Consider the following 17,263-nt stretch of genomic DNA (forward strand, 5'->3'; position numbering starts at 1 on the left):
AGTCCGTCTCACGCTCGAACAGAAAGTTCCTTCCAGTCCCCCTCACGCTCGAACAGTAAGTTCCTTCCAGTCCCCCTCACGCTCGAACAGTAAGTTCCTTCCCAGTCCCTCTCACGCTCGAACAGTAAGTTCCTTCTAGTCCCCCTCACGCTCGAACAGTAAGTTCTTCCCAGTCCCTCTCACGCTCGAACAGTAAGTTCCTTCCAGTCCCCCTCACGCTCGAACAGCAAGTTCCTTCCAGTCCCTCTCACGCTCGAACAGTAAGTTCCTTCCAGTCCCCCTCACGCTTGAACAGAAAGTTCCTTCCAGTCCCCCTCACGCTTGAACAGAAAGTTCCTTCCAGTCCGTCTCACGCTCGAACAGAAAGTTCCTTCCAGTCCGTCTCACGCTCGAACAGAAAGTTCCTTCCAGTCCGTCTCACGCTCGAACAGAAAGTTCCTTCCAGTCCCCCTCACGCTCGAACAGTAAGTTCTTCCCAGTCCCTCTCACGCTCGAACAGTAAGTTCCTTCTAGTCCCCCTCACGCTCGAACAGTAAGTTCTACCCAGTCCCTCTCACGCTCGAACAGTAAGTTCCTTCTAGTCCCCCTCACGCTCGAACAGTAAGTTCTTCCCAGTCCCTCTCACGCTCGAACAGTAAGTTCCTTCCAGTCCCCCTCACGCTCGAACAGCAAGTTCCTTCCAGTCCCTCTCACGCTCGAACAGTAAGTTCCTTCCAGTCCCCCTCACGCTTGAACAGAAAGTTCCTTCCAGTCCCCCTCACGCTTGAACAGAAAGTTCCTTCCAGTCCGTCTCACGCTCGAACAGAAAGTTCCTTCCAGTCCCCCTCACGCTTGAACAGAAAGTTCCTTCCAGTCCGTCTCACGCTCGAACAGAAAGTTCCTTCCAGTCCGTCTCACGCTCGAACAGAAAGTTCCTTCCAGTCCCCCTCACGCTCGAACAGAAAGTTCCTTCCAGTCCCCCTCACGCTCGAACAGTAAGTTCCTTCTAGTCCCCCTCACGCTCGAACAGTAAGTTCTTCCCAGTCCCTCTCACGCTCGAACAGCAAGTTCTTCCCAGTCCCTCTCACGCTCGAACAGTAAGTTCCTTCCAGTCCCCCTCACGCTTGAACAGAAAGTTCCTTCCAGTCCGTCTCACGCTCGAACAGTAAGTTCCTTCCAGTCCCCCTCACGCTCGAACAGTAAGTTCGCCCCAGTCCCTCTCACGCTCGAACAGTCAGTTCTTCCCAGTCCCTCTCACGCTCGAACAGTAAGTTCCTTCCAGTCCGTCTCACGCTCGAACAGAAAGTTCCTTCCAGTCCGTCTCACGCTCGAACAAAAAGTTCCTTCCAGTCCGTCTCACGCTCGAACAGTAAGTTCCTTCCAGTCCCCCTCACGCTCGAACAGTAAGTTCTTCCCAGTCCCTCTCACGCTCGAACAGTAAGTTCCTTCTAGTCCCCCTCACGCTCGAACAGTAAGTTCTACCCAGTCCCTCTCACGCTCGAACAGTAAGTTCCTTCTAGTCCCCCTCACGCTCGAACAGTAAGTTCTTCCCAGTCCCTCTCACGCTCGAACAGTAAGTTCCTTCCAGTCCCCCTCACGCTCGAACAGCAAGTTCCTTCCAGTCCCTCTCACGCTCGAACAGTAAGTTCCTTCCAGTCCCCCTCACGCTTGAACAGAAAGTTCCTTCCAGTCCCCCTCACGCTTGAACAGAAAGTTCCTTCCAGTCCGTCTCACGCTCGAACAGAAAGTTCCTTCCAGTCCCCCTCACGCTTGAACAGAAAGTTCCTTCCAGTCCGTCTCACGCTCGAACAGAAAGTTCCTTCCAGTCCGTCTCACGCTCGAACAGAAAGTTCCTTCCAGTCCCCCTCACGCTCGAACAGAAAGTTCCTTCCAGTCCCCCTCACGCTCGAACAGTAAGTTCCTTCTAGTCCCTCTCACGCTCGAACAGCAAGTTCTTCCCAGTCCCTCTCACGCTCGAACAGTAAGTTCCTTCCAGTCCCCCTCACGCTTGAACAGAAAGTTCCTTCCAGTCCGTCTCACGCTCGAACAGAAAGTTCCTTCCAGTCCGTCTCACGCTCGAACAGAAAGTTCCTTCCAGTCCCCCTCACGCTCGAACAGTAAGTTCCTTCCAGTCCCCCTCACGCTCGAACAGTAAGTTCCTTCCAGTCCCCCTCACGCTCGAACAGTAAGTTCCTTCCAGTCCCCCTCACGCTCGAACAGTAAGTTCCTTCCAGTCCCCCTCACGCTCGAACAGTAAGTTCCTTCCAGTCCCTCTCACGCTCGAACAGTAAGTTCTTCCCAGTCCCTCTCACGCTCGAACAGTCAGTTCTTCCCAGTCCCTCTCACGCTCGAACAGTAAGTTCGCCCCAGTCCCTCTCACGCTCGAACAGTAAGTTCCTTCTAGTCCCCCTCACGCTCGAACAGTAAGTTCTTCCCAGTCCCTCTCACGCTCGAACAGCAAGTTCCTTCCAGTCCCTCTCACGCTCGAACAGTAAGTTCCTTCCAGTCCCCCTCACGCTTGAACAGAAAGTTCCTTCCAGTCCGTCTCACGCTCGAACAGAAAGTTCCTTCCAGTCCGTCTCACGCTCGAACAGAAAGTTCCTTCCAGTCCGTCTCACGCTCGAACAGAAAGTTCCTTCCAGTCCCCCTCACGCTCGAACAGAAAGTTCCTTCCAGTCCCCTTCACGCTCGAACAGTAAGTTCCTTCCAGTCCCCCTCACGCTCGAACAGTAAGTTCTTCCCAGTCCCTCTCACGCTCGAACAGTAAGTTCCTTCTAGTCCCCCTCACGCTCGAACAGCAAGTTCCTTCCAGTCCCTCTCACTCTCGAACAGTAAGTTCCTTCCAGTCCCTCTCACTCTCGAACAGTAAGTTCCTTCCAGTCCCTCTCACTCTCGAACAGTAAGTTCCTTCCAGTCCCTCTCACTCTCGAACAGTAAGTTCCTTCCAGTCCCTCTCACTCTCGAACAGTAAGTTCCTTCCAGTCCCCCTCACGCTTGAACAGAAAGTTCCTTCCAGTCCGTCTCACGCTCGAACAGAAAGTTCCTTCCAGTCCGTCTCACGCTCGAACAGAAAGTTCCTTCCAGTCCCCCTCACGCTCGAGCAGTAAGTTCCTTCCAGTCCCCCTCACGCTCGAGCAGTAAGTTCCTTCCAGTCCCCCTCACGCTCGAACAGTAAGTTCCTTCCCAGTCCCTCTCACGCTCGAACAGTAAGTTCCTTCTAGTCCCCCTCATGCTCGAACAGCAAGTTCCTTCCAGTCCCTCTCACTCTCGAACAGTAAGTTCCTTCCAGTCCCTCTCACTCTCGAACAGTAAGTTCCTTCCAGTCCCCCTCACGCTTGAACAGAAAGTTCCTTCCAGTCCCCCTCACGCTTGAACAGAAAGTTCCTTCCAGTCCCCCTCACGCTTGAACAGAAAGTTCCTTCCAGTCCGTCTCACGCTCGAACAGAAAGTTCCTTCCAGTCCCCCTCACGCTCGAGCAGTAAGTTCCTTCCAGTCCCCCTCACGCTCGAACAGTAAGTTCCTTCCAGTCCCCCTCACGCTCGAACAGTAAGTTCTTCCCAGTCCCTCTCACGCTCGAACAGTAAGTTCCTTCTAGTCCCCCTCACGCTCGAACAGTAAGTTCTTCCCAGTCCCTCTCACGCTCGAACAGTAAGTTCCTTCCAGTCCCCCTCACGCTTGAACAGCAAGTTCCTTCCAGTCCCTCTCACGCTCGAACAGTAAGTTCCTTCCAGTCCCCCTCACGCTTGAACAGAAAGTTCCTTCCAGTCCCCCTCACGCTTGAACAGAAAGTTCCTTCCAGTCCGTCTCACGCTCGAACAGAAAGTTCCTTCCAGTCCGTCTCACGCTCGAACAGAAAGTTCCTTCCAGTCCGTCTCACGCTCGAACAGAAAGTTCCTTCCCAGTCCGTCTCACGCTCGAACAGTAAGTTCCTTCCCAGTCCCTCTCACGCTCGAACAGAAAGTTCCTTCCAGTCCCCCTCACGCTTGAACAGAAAGTTCCTTCCAGTCCCCCTCACGCTTGAACAGAAAGTTCCTTCCAGTCCCCCTCACGCTTGAACAGAAAGTTCCTTCCAGTCCCCCTCACGCTCGAGCAGTAAGTTCCTTCCAGTCCCCCTCACGCTCGAGCAGTAAGTTCCTTCCAGTCCCCCTCACGCTTGAACAGTAAGTTCCTTCCAGTCCCCCTCACGCTCGAACAGTAAGTTCTTCCCAGTCCCTCTCACGCTCGAACAGTAAGTTCCTTCTAGTCCCCCTCACGCTCGAACAGTAAGTTCCTTCCAGTCCCTCTCACGCTCGAACAGCAAGTTCCTTCCAGTCCCTCTCACGCTCGAACAGCAAGTTCCTTCCAGTCCCTCTCACGCTCGAACAGCAAGTTCCTTCCAGTCCCTCTCACGCTCGAACAGCAAGTTCCTTCCAGTCCCTCTCACGCTCGAACAGCAAGTTCCTTCCAGTCCGTCTCACGCTCGAACAGTAAGTTCCTTCCAGTCCCCCTCACGCTTGAACAGAAAGTTCCTTCCAGTCCCCCTCACGCTCGAACAGTAAGTTCTTCCCAGTCCCTCTCACGCTCGAACAGTAAGTTCTTCCCAGTCCCTCTCACGCTCGAACAGCAAGTTCCTTCCAGTCCGTCTCACGCTCGAACAGTAAGTTCCTTCCAGTCCCCCTCACGCTTGAACAGAAAGTTCCTTCCAGTCCGTCTCACGCTCGAACAGAAAGTTCCTTCCAGTCCGTCTCACGCTCGAACAGAAAGTTCCTTCCAGTCCGTCTCACGCTCGAACAGAAAGTTCCTTCCAGTCCGTCTCACGCTCGAACAGTAAGTTCCTTCCAGTCCGTCTCACGCTCGAACAGTAAGTTCCTTCCCAGTCCCTCTCACGCTCGAACAGTAAGTTCCTTCCCAGTCCCTCTCACGCTCGAACAGAAAGTTCCTTCCAGTCCCCCTCACGCTTGAACAGAAAGTTCCTTCCAGTCCCCCTCACGCTTGAACAGAAAGTTCCTTCCAGTCTCCCTCACGCTTGAACAGAAAGTTCCTTCCAGTCCCCCTCACGCTCGAGCAGTAAGTTCCTTCCAGTCCCCCTCACGCTTGAACAGTAAGTTCCTTCCAGTCCCCCTCACGCTCGAACAGTAAGTTCTTCCCAGTCCCTCTCACGCTCGAACAGTAAGTTCCTTCTAGTCCCCCTCACTCTCGAACAGTAAGTTCCTTCCAGTCCCTCTCACGCTCGAACAGCAAGTTCCTTCCAGTCCCTCTCACGCTCGAACAGCAAGTTCCTTCCAGTCCGTCTCACGCTCGAACAGTAAGTTCCTTCCAGTCCCCCTCACGCTTGAACAGAAAGTTCCTTCCAGTCCCCCTCACGCTTGAACAGAAAGTTCCTTCCAGTCCGTCTCACGCTCGAACAGAAAGTTCCTTCCAGTCCCCCTCACGCTCGAACAGTAAGTTCTTCCCAGTCCCTCTCACGCTCGAACAGTAAGTTCTTCCCAGTCCCTCTCACGCTCGAACAGAAAGTTCCTTCCAGTCCCCCTCACGCTCGAACAGTAAGTTCCTTCCAGTCCCCCTCACGCTTGAACAGAAAGTTCCTTCCAGTCCCCCTCACGCTCGAACAGTAAGTTCCTTCTAGTCCCCCTCACGCTCGAACAGTAAGTTCTTCCCAGTCCCCCTCACGCTCGAACAGCAAGTTCCTTCCAGTCCCCCTCACGCTTGAACAGAAAGTTCCTTCCAGTCCCCCTCACGCTTGAACAGAAAGTTCCTTCCAGTCCCCCTCACGCTTGAACAGAAAGTTCCTTCCAGTCCCCCTCACGCTCGAGCAGTAAGTTCCTTCCAGTCCCCCTCACGCTTGAACAGTAAGTTCCTTCCAGTCCCCCTCACGCTCGAACAGTAAGTTCTTCCCAGTCCCTCTCACGCTCGAACAGTAAGTTCCTTCTAGTCCCCCTCACGCTCGAACAGTAAGTTCCTTCCAGTCCCTCTCACGCTCGAACAGCAAGTTCCTTCCAGTCCCTCTCACGCTCGAACAGCAAGTTCCTTCCAGTCCGTCTCACGCTCGAACAGTAAGTTCCTTCCAGTCCCCCTCACGCTTGAACAGAAAGTTCCTTCCAGTCCCCCTCACGCTTGAACAGAAAGTTCCTTCCAGTCCCCCTCACGCTTGAACAGAAAGTTCCTTCCAGTCCGTCTCACGCTCGAACAGAAAGTTCCTTCCAGTCCGTCTCACGCTCGAACAGAAAGTTCCTTCCAGTCCCCCTCACGCTTGAACAGAAAGTTCCTTCCAGTCCGTCTCACGCTCGAACAGAAAGTTCCTTCCAGTCCCCCTCACGCTCGAACAGAAAGTTCCTTCCAGTCCCCCTCACGCTCGAGCAGTAAGTTCTTCCCAGTCCCTCTCACGCTCGAACAGTAAGTTCCTTCTAGTCCCCCTCACGCTCGAACAGTAAGTTCCTTCCAGTCCCTCTCACGCTCGAACAGCAAGTTCCTTCCAGTCCCTCTCACGCTCGAACAGCAAGTTCCTTCCAGTCCGTCTCACGCTCGAACAGTAAGTTCCTTCCAGTCCCCCTCACGCTCGAACAGAAAGTTCCTTCCAGTCCCCCTCACGCTTCAACAGAAAGTTCCTTCCAGTCCCCCTCACGCTCGAGCAGAAAGTTCCTTCCAGTCCCCCTCACGCTCGAACAGTAAGTTCTTCCCAGTCCCTCTCACGCTCGAACAGAAAGTTCCTTCCAGTCCCCCTCACGCTTGAACAGAAAGTTACTTCCAGTCCCCCTCACGCTTGAACAGAAAGTTCCTTCCAGTCCCCCTCACGCTCGAACAGAAAGTTCCTTCTAGTCCCCCTCACGCTCGAACAGTAAGTTCTTCCCAGTCCCTCTCACGCTCGAACAGAAAGTTCCTTCCAGTCCCCCTCACGCTCGAACAGTAAGTTCCTTCCAGTCCCCCTCACGCTTGAACAGAAAGTTCCTTCCAGTCCCTCTCACGCTCGAACGGTAAGTTCCTTCCAGTCCCTCTCACGCTCGAACACTAAGTTCCTTCACTCTAAAAGCCCTCTCATTGGTTCCCTAAAACTGACGTCGTGCAACGAGATTGAAGCGCACGTCGTGGTTTTCCTTCCGCGTCTGGTTGTGGGGGGGTGCGGGAACTAGACGTCTTTAAATGGTAGTTCTCCCGAAGTAGAAATAAATACATTATTTGTGGGCTTTGGTTGTTATTTGTTAGACGATTTGAATAAGGTTTATTACTTCGCGGGCAAGGAAATTCTTATATACTTTTGACGTGAGTTGCAGCTGCCATCTCAAAACAGGGCGTAATATTTCCCCCCGCACATTCTGCGCCGACGAAGCCCGCTTTCCTCGCGTCGGGGCGCCTAATCCGTTGGCAAAACTGGGTCAATTAGATGAGAGAGAAGCGTAGACCGAGGTGTAGTACGAGCCGAAAATCATCTTTTTAAATCGGTCCCGCTTCTCTCCTTTGGCAAAATGCCCTCCCGATAAAAGATCGTGACCCTTTAAGGGATAACGTCGTAAGTTACACATCGCCCATTTCGTTTACCTAATATTTCATTTTAAAATTTTCTTACGATTTATGTAAATGTTATTTTAGTGCACGCTACCGTTACATGAAAAATAAATCCAAGTTGTGACGATGCAATGATATTGATGTTTACCTATTCAATTATAAAAAATATTCAGTTAGAATAATTTTTTAAAAAAGAATAATTTTTTAAAAAAGAATAATTTTTAAAATAAAATATTCTATTTTAAAAAGTTATCCTATTTTAAAAAAATTATTCTTTTTTAAAAAATTGTTATATTTAATTTTTTTTAAATTATTATATTTTAAATAAATATTATATTTTATAAAATTATGATTTTAAAAAATTATTATTTTAAAAAAATTATATTTTAAAAAATTATTGTATTTTAATAATAATAACATTTTTAAAAATAATTACATTTTTAAAAATAATTACATTTTTAAAAATAATTACATTTTTAAAAATAATTACATTTTTAAAAATAATTACATTTTTAAAAATAATTACATTTTTAAAAATAATTACATTTTTAAAAATAATTACATTTTTAAAAATAATTACATTTTTAAAAATAATTACATTTTTAAAAATAATTACATTTTTAAAAATAATTACAATTTTAAAAATAATTACATTTTTAAATATAATTACATTTTTAAATATAATTACATTTTTAAATATAATTACATTTTTAAATATAATTACATTTTTAAAAATATTTACGTTTTTAAAAATAATTACGTTTTTAAAAATTATTGCGTTTTTAAAAATTATTGCCTTTTTAAAAATTATTGCCTTTTTAAAAATTATTGCCTTTTTAAAAATTATTGCCTTTTTAAAAATTATTGCCTTTTTAAAAATTATTGCCTTTTTAAAAATTATTGCATTTTTAAAAATTATTGCATTTTTAAAAATTATTGCATTTTTAAAAACAGTTTTAAAAACACGCTGTTTTAAAAACACGCTGTTTTAAAAACATTTTATATTTTAAAAAAAATATTGGGAAAATTATATTAACGGTGTATTTAATTACAATAAATTTACTTAATAGAAAACAACCTATTTATTATACTTATAACTACTTTATGAACTTAGTGGCGTAGCTGAGCACTCAGAGGCCCCCCGCAAAAATCGTAATGGCCCCCCTTTTCAATTTTTTTATAGTGAGCGAGGCCCCTTGAAGCTCTGCTCCCCCGAGCCGCGGGCCCTGCGGACCATCAGCTACGCCACTGTATGAACCTAAAAAACATTATTATGCACGTCAGAAGTACGTTATTATGCAGTTAAAACTTGATTATCCCCGCAAAACAATACCTTAGTGTAAACTAAGCTTTACGTACTTAAGTCAAATTAGATTTACAAACGTAATTTAAAAAAAAATTGCCTTAAACCTTATTCAAAAGGGGGGTATTTTCTGAATTGAAAATTTATTTTCTATAACGTTCTACAATGTGAAATTAGGTTTTTCCATAAATATGTAACTTTATCCCTACACCATTTAAAAAAAAATTAAATTCGATAAGAAACTCGTTTTAAAGACAAACATTACGAGAAAAATAGAACGTTTTTGATTTCTGTTGGCCCCGCGGAAATTACGAGGATAATATCAGTAAAAAGCTGAAAACGGACCTACCACGTTTTTGCTTTAGAAGTTGTTTTTCTGATTTTTAAATAAATCCGTCTCTCCCCGCGGCCGCTTCCCCCTCCACCTAGTTATCAGCTGTTCGCCGATGACGCGCCCAAACGCCGCTGCTGCTCTCGATGGGGAGAAAATTACGCTTCGATTGAAGCGTTTCCTAAACCCTCCGAAAGATGTCGACGGCGTCGGCTTTTGTTATGCGTTAATTATTAATTGGAAAGTTAAATACACGGGTTTTAACGGAAATTAAATGTTTGTGTGCTAACTTAACGATTGCTAGGCATCATTAAATGAATTAAAAATATTTGTTGGCAGCGGTGGGATTCGAACCCACGCCTCCGAAGAGACTGGTGCCTTAAACCAGCGCCTTAGACCGCTCGGCCACGCTACCACGTTGTTTATTGTGCTAATACTGAGACTGGAACATGACTTAAGATTTCCGATTTATGGAAACGAGTTCATTCCCATATCGATTTATTGAATTATCGGTTTTTATTAATTTATTTATAAAATAAATAAAATTGTGAATAAAGAATTGAATACCGCCAGTATGCTATAATATAAAGGAATATGATTATTCAAATATCAGTTTTGGAATTCCGAAACTATTAGTTCAAATAATTTATTATAATAAACAATTATTCGAATACTTTTTCTGTTATTACATGATTCTATTACGTAGTCGATTATTCGAAAGCCGTTACCAGAAGCGATTATTTTATGGCCCTACTGCCAAGCGATTATTCGATTACCGGTATCTCTAGTTAGGAAACGCTTAATCGAATACCGTACTGTGACACGATTATCGCTACAGTAATAATTATATTTCTTCTACCGATAAGAGGTGCGGCAATTCAGTATTTGTAATATAACATGAGAAAAGCAAATTACATATTAATCTTTTATCTTTTTTTTATAATAGATGGCGCGTCAGTGTATTGAAAATTTTGTTTCGTTTTAACTTTAAAATTAAGGGATGCATCTGAGCCGGTTTCTTTTTTGCTAATACCAAAAAGGACAAAGAAATACGTTTTTCGAAGTTTATGAACTTTGCCTTATCTTACTCACGATACCAAGGGTATATAATACATTTCTTACAAAAATAATTGTTGGCAGCGGTGGGATTCGAACCCACGCCTCCGAAGAGACTGGTGCCTTAAACCAGCGCCTTAGACCGCTCGGCCACGCTACCACGTTCATCATTGAATTAATTACTATCTTTCATTATTATACTAATCAGCTTGTTCGTTTTAAGATAAACTTTTGGCCACAAATTAATCAACTATCTGTTATATTCTTTGATCTGTTGATATACATGTTCCCGAAATATGTTTGAGAAATTTTAGTCCTATATTCTTCTATATAATAAATTTTAGTCATATATTTTACTATATAATAAATTTTATTCCTATATTCTTCTATATAATAAATTTTAGCCCTATATTCTTCTATATAATAAATTTTAGCCCTATATTCTATTGTAATCTTAGTCCTATATTATTCTATATAATAAATTTTAATAGGTGTTTCTATAAAATACGTTAGGTCACGTGTAAATGTTTTTTCTACGTCACTAGCTAAAGTTATTGAAGATAGAGAGCTCGCGCTCGAGTCGATAAAGATTTTGGTATTTGAAGTCGACGTGCGAAACGCGCGTGCCAATAAAGCAATAAAAAGCTTAAGCTCGTGACGCGGGAAAAACATTTTATACACTTAATTTTTTTATTGATTTATTTTATAGAAACACCTATTCTATATTCTACCATAAAATAAATTTTAGTCCTATATTCTTCTATATAATAAATTTTAGTTCTATATTTTACTATATAATAAATTTTAGTCCTATATTCCTCTATATAATATATTTTAGTCCTATATCCTTCTATATAATATATTTTAGCCCTATATTTTTCTATATAATAAATTTTAGTCCTATATTCTTCTATATAATATATTTTAGCCCTATATTCTTCTTTATAATAAATTTTAGCCCTATATTCTTCTATATAATAAATTTTAGTCCTATATTTTACTATATAATAAATTGTAATCCTATATTCTACTATATAATAAATTTTAGTCCTATATTCTGTCCTGAATAATCCTTTAATTTGACAAATATAATCCCATTTCCTTATAAGAAATTTAAATTGTTGACTGGGCTTTCTGCCATAGATTCTTGTACACATGATTCTTGGAGTTGGATACTTTTCTCGTAAATGAAATATTATATACTTCTGTTGAAATTTTCCGAGCACTAACAACAAGTAGATTTCCATTCGGAATGTTTTCCGCCACTGACGTCGTGAGTGCATCTGTGAAATATTTTCTGTTATTTTCGGGTGCCTTTCTTCCGGCCTCAGAGAAGCTCGCTGTCCGCTGCCGCCCCATCCCCATTTGCCGCCCCATTAGCTGACGATCAAAGCTATTTTTAGTAGCTACAATCGTAAGAAAGTTTTTCGAAAAACCTCCCAATATATCGTTTGGCTTTGTTTGCTTCTATTATAATGTATTCTTTGTATCGTTTGAAAGTTAAATATTTGATGATGGTCGTATACATTGCAAGTATAATGGACTACGCTTAAGCGATGACATGATTGTAACGCAGGGTTCATTTGAGAAGTTGAGCTCAGAGCTAAAGTCAAGCGAGTCTCAATGCACCTCTAATTTAGCATATACAAATTTTGAATAGCCGAGGCTTAAGTACAAATATTAAAATTAAATAATTTTCGTACACGTACTGAGTAAAAATATTAATCTAAACCAACCTTATTAACGTAAATTGACATTTTTATAGTAGAAGATTATTTTATTTTTAAGAATAAAATATTAATTAAATTAATATAAAAAATTCTGAGAATTTGAAAATAGACCTAAAATTCAGGGAGTTTGAAAATAGCCCTAAAAGTCGGGGAGTTTGAAAATAGCCCTAAAAGTCGGGGAGTTTGAAAATAGCCCTAAAAGTCGGGGAGTTTGAAAATAGCCCTAAAAGTCGGGGAGTTTGAAAATAGCCCTAAAAGTCGGGGAGTTTGAAAATAGCCCTAAAAGTCGGGGAGTTTGAAAATAGCCCTAAAAGTCGGGGAGTTTGAAAATAGCCCTAAAAGTCGGGGAGTTTTAAAATAAGACTAACATTCAGGCAGTTTGAAAATAGGCCTAAAAGTAAGGGAGTTTGAAAATTATCTTAAATGTCAGGGAGTTTGAAAATAGGCTTAAAAGCCATAGAAGTTTGAAAATAGGTTTAAAAACCGATAGAAGTTTGAAAATAGGTTTAAAAGTCATAGAAGTTTGAAAATAGGCTTTAAAGCCATAGAAGTTTGAAAATAGGCTTTAAAGCCATAGAAGTTTGAAAATAGGCTTAAAAGCCATAGAAGTTTGAAAATAGGTTTAAAAGTCATAGAAGTTTGAAAATAGGCTTAAAACCCATAGAAGTTTGAAAATAGGTTTAAAAGTCATAGAAGTTTGAAAATAGGCTTAAAAGCCATAGAAGTTGAAAATAGGCTTAAAACCCATAGAAGTTGAAAATAGGCTTAAAACCCATAGAAGTTGAAAATAGGCTTAAAACCCATAGAAGTTGAAAATAGGCTTAAAACCCATAGAAGTTGAAAATAGGCTTAAAACCCATAGAAGTTGAAAATAGGCATAAAAGCCAGGGAATTTAAAAATAGCCGTAAACGTTAGGAATTTTTAAATAAGATTAGAAGTTAGGGAATTTGAAAATTGGCTCAGAAGTCAGGGAATTTTGAAAATTGGCTCAGAAGTCAGGGAATTTTGAAAATAGACTTAAAAGCCAAGAATTTAAGAGGCAAAGTTAATTTTACTATAATTCTCTGATTAAGGTAATAATAAAATAATAATAATAATCAGCTAGGCTAATACCCAAGGCACCACCTTAGGCGTAAGTCATCATGCGACTTTTGAAGCCCTTAAAGGGAATATAACCTCAGGTATTTGGTGTGGAACACCAACGTTTGCAGCTCTGGCCGCTCTTGCCTTTGGCTTTAAAAAATTTTGGCGCCACTGTAGAGGGAAACTTGAAAAATTGAAGGGGTCTTCCATAAAGATTGCCTTGCAGGTTATATGCCCTTTAATTCAGGTGGCCGCGTTACAATGCGTAGGAGGGTGGTGGCAAGCCCTGCATGCCACGAGATCGAGCCAACAGCTCCCTACACTAACTATTACCGTTAACCTAGACAAGTTTTTATGGAAGGGGAAACCGAAGAACTCGGGGGGATCCCCTTAAACCAGTGGGGAGAGAACTTGCAAACTCAACGCGGAAGGAGTTGTTCCGAGTTTTCACCCAGTGCCACAAGCTGGGATCGAACCAGGCTCCTCTTGCTGCGAGGCGAAAGTGCTAACCACTCCGCCACCCCAATAGTTCATCTAACGTTATAATCGTTTTTAAACCTAATAAACATTTTTTTTTGTATTTTTATACTAAAAGAAAGTTGATGAAAGTTATTAACTTCTGATAAAAGTAAAATATAAAATGATGTTATTTCGGCATTGGAAAATCTCTAAAAATGTTCCGGGAAAAGTCGGGGAATTTGAACCTGAATATGTTATATGCATTTTCTTATTTAGAATTCCTTTCAAAATTGGCGTGCCTCGACTTATGGGCATTTGCCCTGGAAAGCAGACGCTTGTTTTAATTTATTCCAGCTAAAAATATCCTGGCTGAAATTATAATTTTATATCTACTTAACCTTCTGGAAAACCTTCAGAACTCGTCGTCAAGGCTACTAGAAGTTTAAAACTTGCAAGCTATTTTCGAAAAAAATACAAATTTATCTGATTTAATAAAAATTTTATTTCTGATTTTTTTCAGAAGTATATAAGATATAAGTATGCCTCAACTGCCAATGTTATTCGCTTGAGCTATGAATATTTTTCATTTTGATGAATGAGATCGATATTTATTAAGATCTTATGGATATTAAAGTTTTTTAACATACATGTAGTTTGGAAACTTTTTCATGCAAATAAAAAACAATATATATTTAACCATAAGTTTATAATTACAAAAGAAATAAGTGTGTTAGAGTCTTTCAACATATACACATTTCGATTACCTAACACATTTATCGAATGTAATCCTAGACTTATGGTAAGGCAACTAGCAATTTCTGTAGTCAATGCCAATATTTAACTATGTGCCAACACACTGACTAATTTTAGACTTCAGCAAATACTTGGTCAATTTCCCCAAATAAACGAAAACAATTTTTTTTTATTCTTTTGAAAAATGTACGTTTTTATAGTTTGGGAGCCGTAGTTGGCTCCTCTACTGAAACGACAATCAAAGCAGCCCGGTATCTTATTGAAGCATAGGCCGGTGACGTTTTCCCTTCCCCCTTCACTCCCCCCTCGTTCCTTGCTAAACCCGACCATGATACCCTAAATATAAGTAAATACATTTCTTTGGTAGCAGAGTTCAACAACAAGCTCTTAAAATCGATAAATATTCTGAGAAATTAAATAATTATCAACCATATAAGTTTCAATTTAATCCTTCCGATATTTACCAACAACTTTGACGTCAATACGAAGAACGAAAGCTTACAGGAAATCCTGGAAAGAATATTTTGAAATAAACGAGAATTTGTAACGTAATTGATAATGGGAAATCTAAGCCTAGCCAGTAAATAATATTTCTTACGAGAGAAGTATGCATCAGGAACAATAACACAATTTAAAAAAAGAAAAAGGAAATAATACTAATTATTTTAGTACTAATCATAAAGTTGCATTAAATGCTAAAAAAATCAATAAAATCATAAGTGTATAATATTTGGTACGAGAGAATCTGAAGTATCCATCCTAGGATATGAACCGTGCCGTTATTTACTTTGAAACCATATTTCTTTGACATAATAATATCACTATAATAACGCACATTTTTCTTACTTACTAAAATCGATGCGAACTTGCGAAGGTACATTCTTCTAACGAATAACGTTGGCAGTATAGAAAAATGAATACTTCTGTCGTAAGAGTATATTATATACTTATGGCCAAACGAAGCCAAATAATTTTTAAAACTTTCCTTTCATGTGAAATTGTTTTGTTCTCCAAGTTTAAATCTCTTAATTTTATGAAAATTCCAACTACATTTTATTTTATCTTTCAATGGAAACAATTTCATATTTTTAAGTATAATATTATATTTATTCGATTCTGACCAAAATAATTGAGTTGTGACCCACATTTAAAGTACCTGAAAAACTATTTTAGAAATAGCGAAAAATAATTTGTTTTAACCCAGCCTACGACGAAAATTGATCGGAAGTCCGTACTCCGCTGGTCGACGAATAACGTTTCTCAGCGGCGTTGAATTATTGATAACTGTTTCTTGATACGGTAGCGCCATCCAGTTTAAATTTTAAACACCTTAAACCTATTTGTTTATTAATTTCGTTTTATACAAAACATTATATATTAAGTTTCAATGAATTTTAATTTAAGTGACTTAAAAGGAAAAATAAATTATTTAGGGATAGGTACTCATCGCGTTGACGTAGATGGCGCCACTTACCTCGAGGCTTATTATCAATAAAGAGACACGTATTATTTGATCGGTTACTGTGGAACTATCAAATGTCTGTCGGCAACGAGCCCTTTCCAATTTAAACTAAATTGATAAAAATTATTTTAATTGAATTAATCTTTTAATGGAAATTAGTCTTTTAAATCATGAGATTGATTTAGTGAATTCTTTTAACGAAAACAATTATTTTAAATCAAAAGTTGGTTATAATTAAACCCATTTTTAAAATAAAGAATTATATTTTAATGGATTTTATATTTATGATTTAAGGTTTTTCTACCAATGAAAATTGAAATATTTAAATTTAATTCATATTAATTTAAAATTTTAGTTTACGTATTCTATACACGCCCATGAAAAACATGCACGTTTTGGATAAAAAATAAAATAAAAATTAATTAAATATGAAATTCCATTTAATTAAAATGTTTTTCCAGATACTGATTAAATTTATCTGATCCACTTAATGAAATTTAGATGAATTGGCATTGCAACAGCTAGGAGCAACAAACACAAGGAGAACGCAGCTAGCCTTTAAACACGCTAACGAAGGGTTGTGTACGAATTTCATTGGACGAGCGTCACGAGCCTTTACGCTGAACGTTTTACGGGCGGGGGGGAAGACAATTTCCGAATTTTCCCCTTCCGACGGCAGCAGGCGCTAAAGCGTCTAGGCAATGAAAAACGTACACAAGAAAATCCACGACTTTTGACGGGTTGCGTTCTCCTTGTGTTTGTTGTTCCTAGGCAACAATAACTGGTTTTGCACATTTTCATAACTACGCTGTTTCCTGTATTAAACTTTGAAATTAGGTTTATTACGATGGGCCAAAGATTTCAAAGTTCGCGTAACAGTGACGTCACGGAATAGCTTAATTTCATTAGTTGAACTTCAATTAGTTGTATATGTAAAAATTTAATTGCTTTTTCAGTTTACATACAGCGACTTAACGGCCAAAGCGAGAAAGTCGTGAACTGCTGGATTTTCGTCTCGTCTGTTTAACCGATGAAAATCCAGCAGTTTGAACTTCTGGCGTTGGCCGCTACGTGGCTCTATGTAAAATGAAAAGGCTAATTGTGCACTAAAAAAGCAGTCATTTACCCGTAAAAGGCTGGAATAAAGTTTGAAGTTAACACTGCTTAATTTACGGCCAATTAGTTGGACAAATTTGATAGGCAAACTAATAGACCTTTAAAATTTATTTTTACGTATGTCCGAAATTATATAGTTCCCACGTTGCCGAAGCTAAAACGGCGAATACAGATTCCTATTCCAGCATGGACACTGTATCTCTAAGCGGACGGGAAAAGCTGTAGCTTCCACCATACAAAATCACCTGCCGCCGCCACCGTCTCTCTGTAAAGGGGGGGAGTTTCAAGAATTTTGAAAGTTTCGGGCTGTCAAGGCCATATAATTCGTCACGTGGTCGAAAAAACGTTCCGTTTGAAATGGGGGTTTACATTCTTCCGAATGACCTTGACGGCCCTGCGAATCGAGTACGGCCGACTATTTCAGCTAATACGAAGTAGGATGCAAACGGACAGTGAGGGGTACCTCTTGTAGGCTGCTTTTCCCGTCCGGCTAGAGATACAGTGTCCATGA

General features: G+C 41.0%; 1 protein-coding gene and 2 non-coding genes across 3 annotated transcripts in view; 1 reads left to right on the top strand and 2 right to left on the bottom strand.

Moving 5' to 3' along the window:
• Positions 1–17,263, top strand: part of sra (RRM_RCAN_like domain containing protein Sra) — a 67,543-nt gene that overhangs the window by 44,198 nt on the left and 6,082 nt on the right. The gene's annotated exons all lie outside the window — the stretch shown is intronic.
• TRNAL-AAG (transfer RNA leucine (anticodon AAG)) lies at positions 9,426–9,507 on the bottom strand. Its single transcript has one exon. It is a non-coding gene; the product is annotated as a tRNA-Leu (tRNA).
• On the bottom strand, positions 10,227–10,308 carry TRNAL-AAG (transfer RNA leucine (anticodon AAG)). The gene has a single exon. It is a non-coding gene; the product is annotated as a tRNA-Leu (tRNA).

The sequence above is a fragment of the Leiobunum rupestre genome, chromosome 8, assembly GCF_980474605.1.
Source record: "Leiobunum rupestre chromosome 8, qqLeiRupe1.1.hap1, whole genome shotgun sequence".
In the NCBI taxonomy this organism is placed as follows: Eukaryota; Metazoa; Arthropoda; class Arachnida; order Opiliones; family Sclerosomatidae; genus Leiobunum; species Leiobunum rupestre.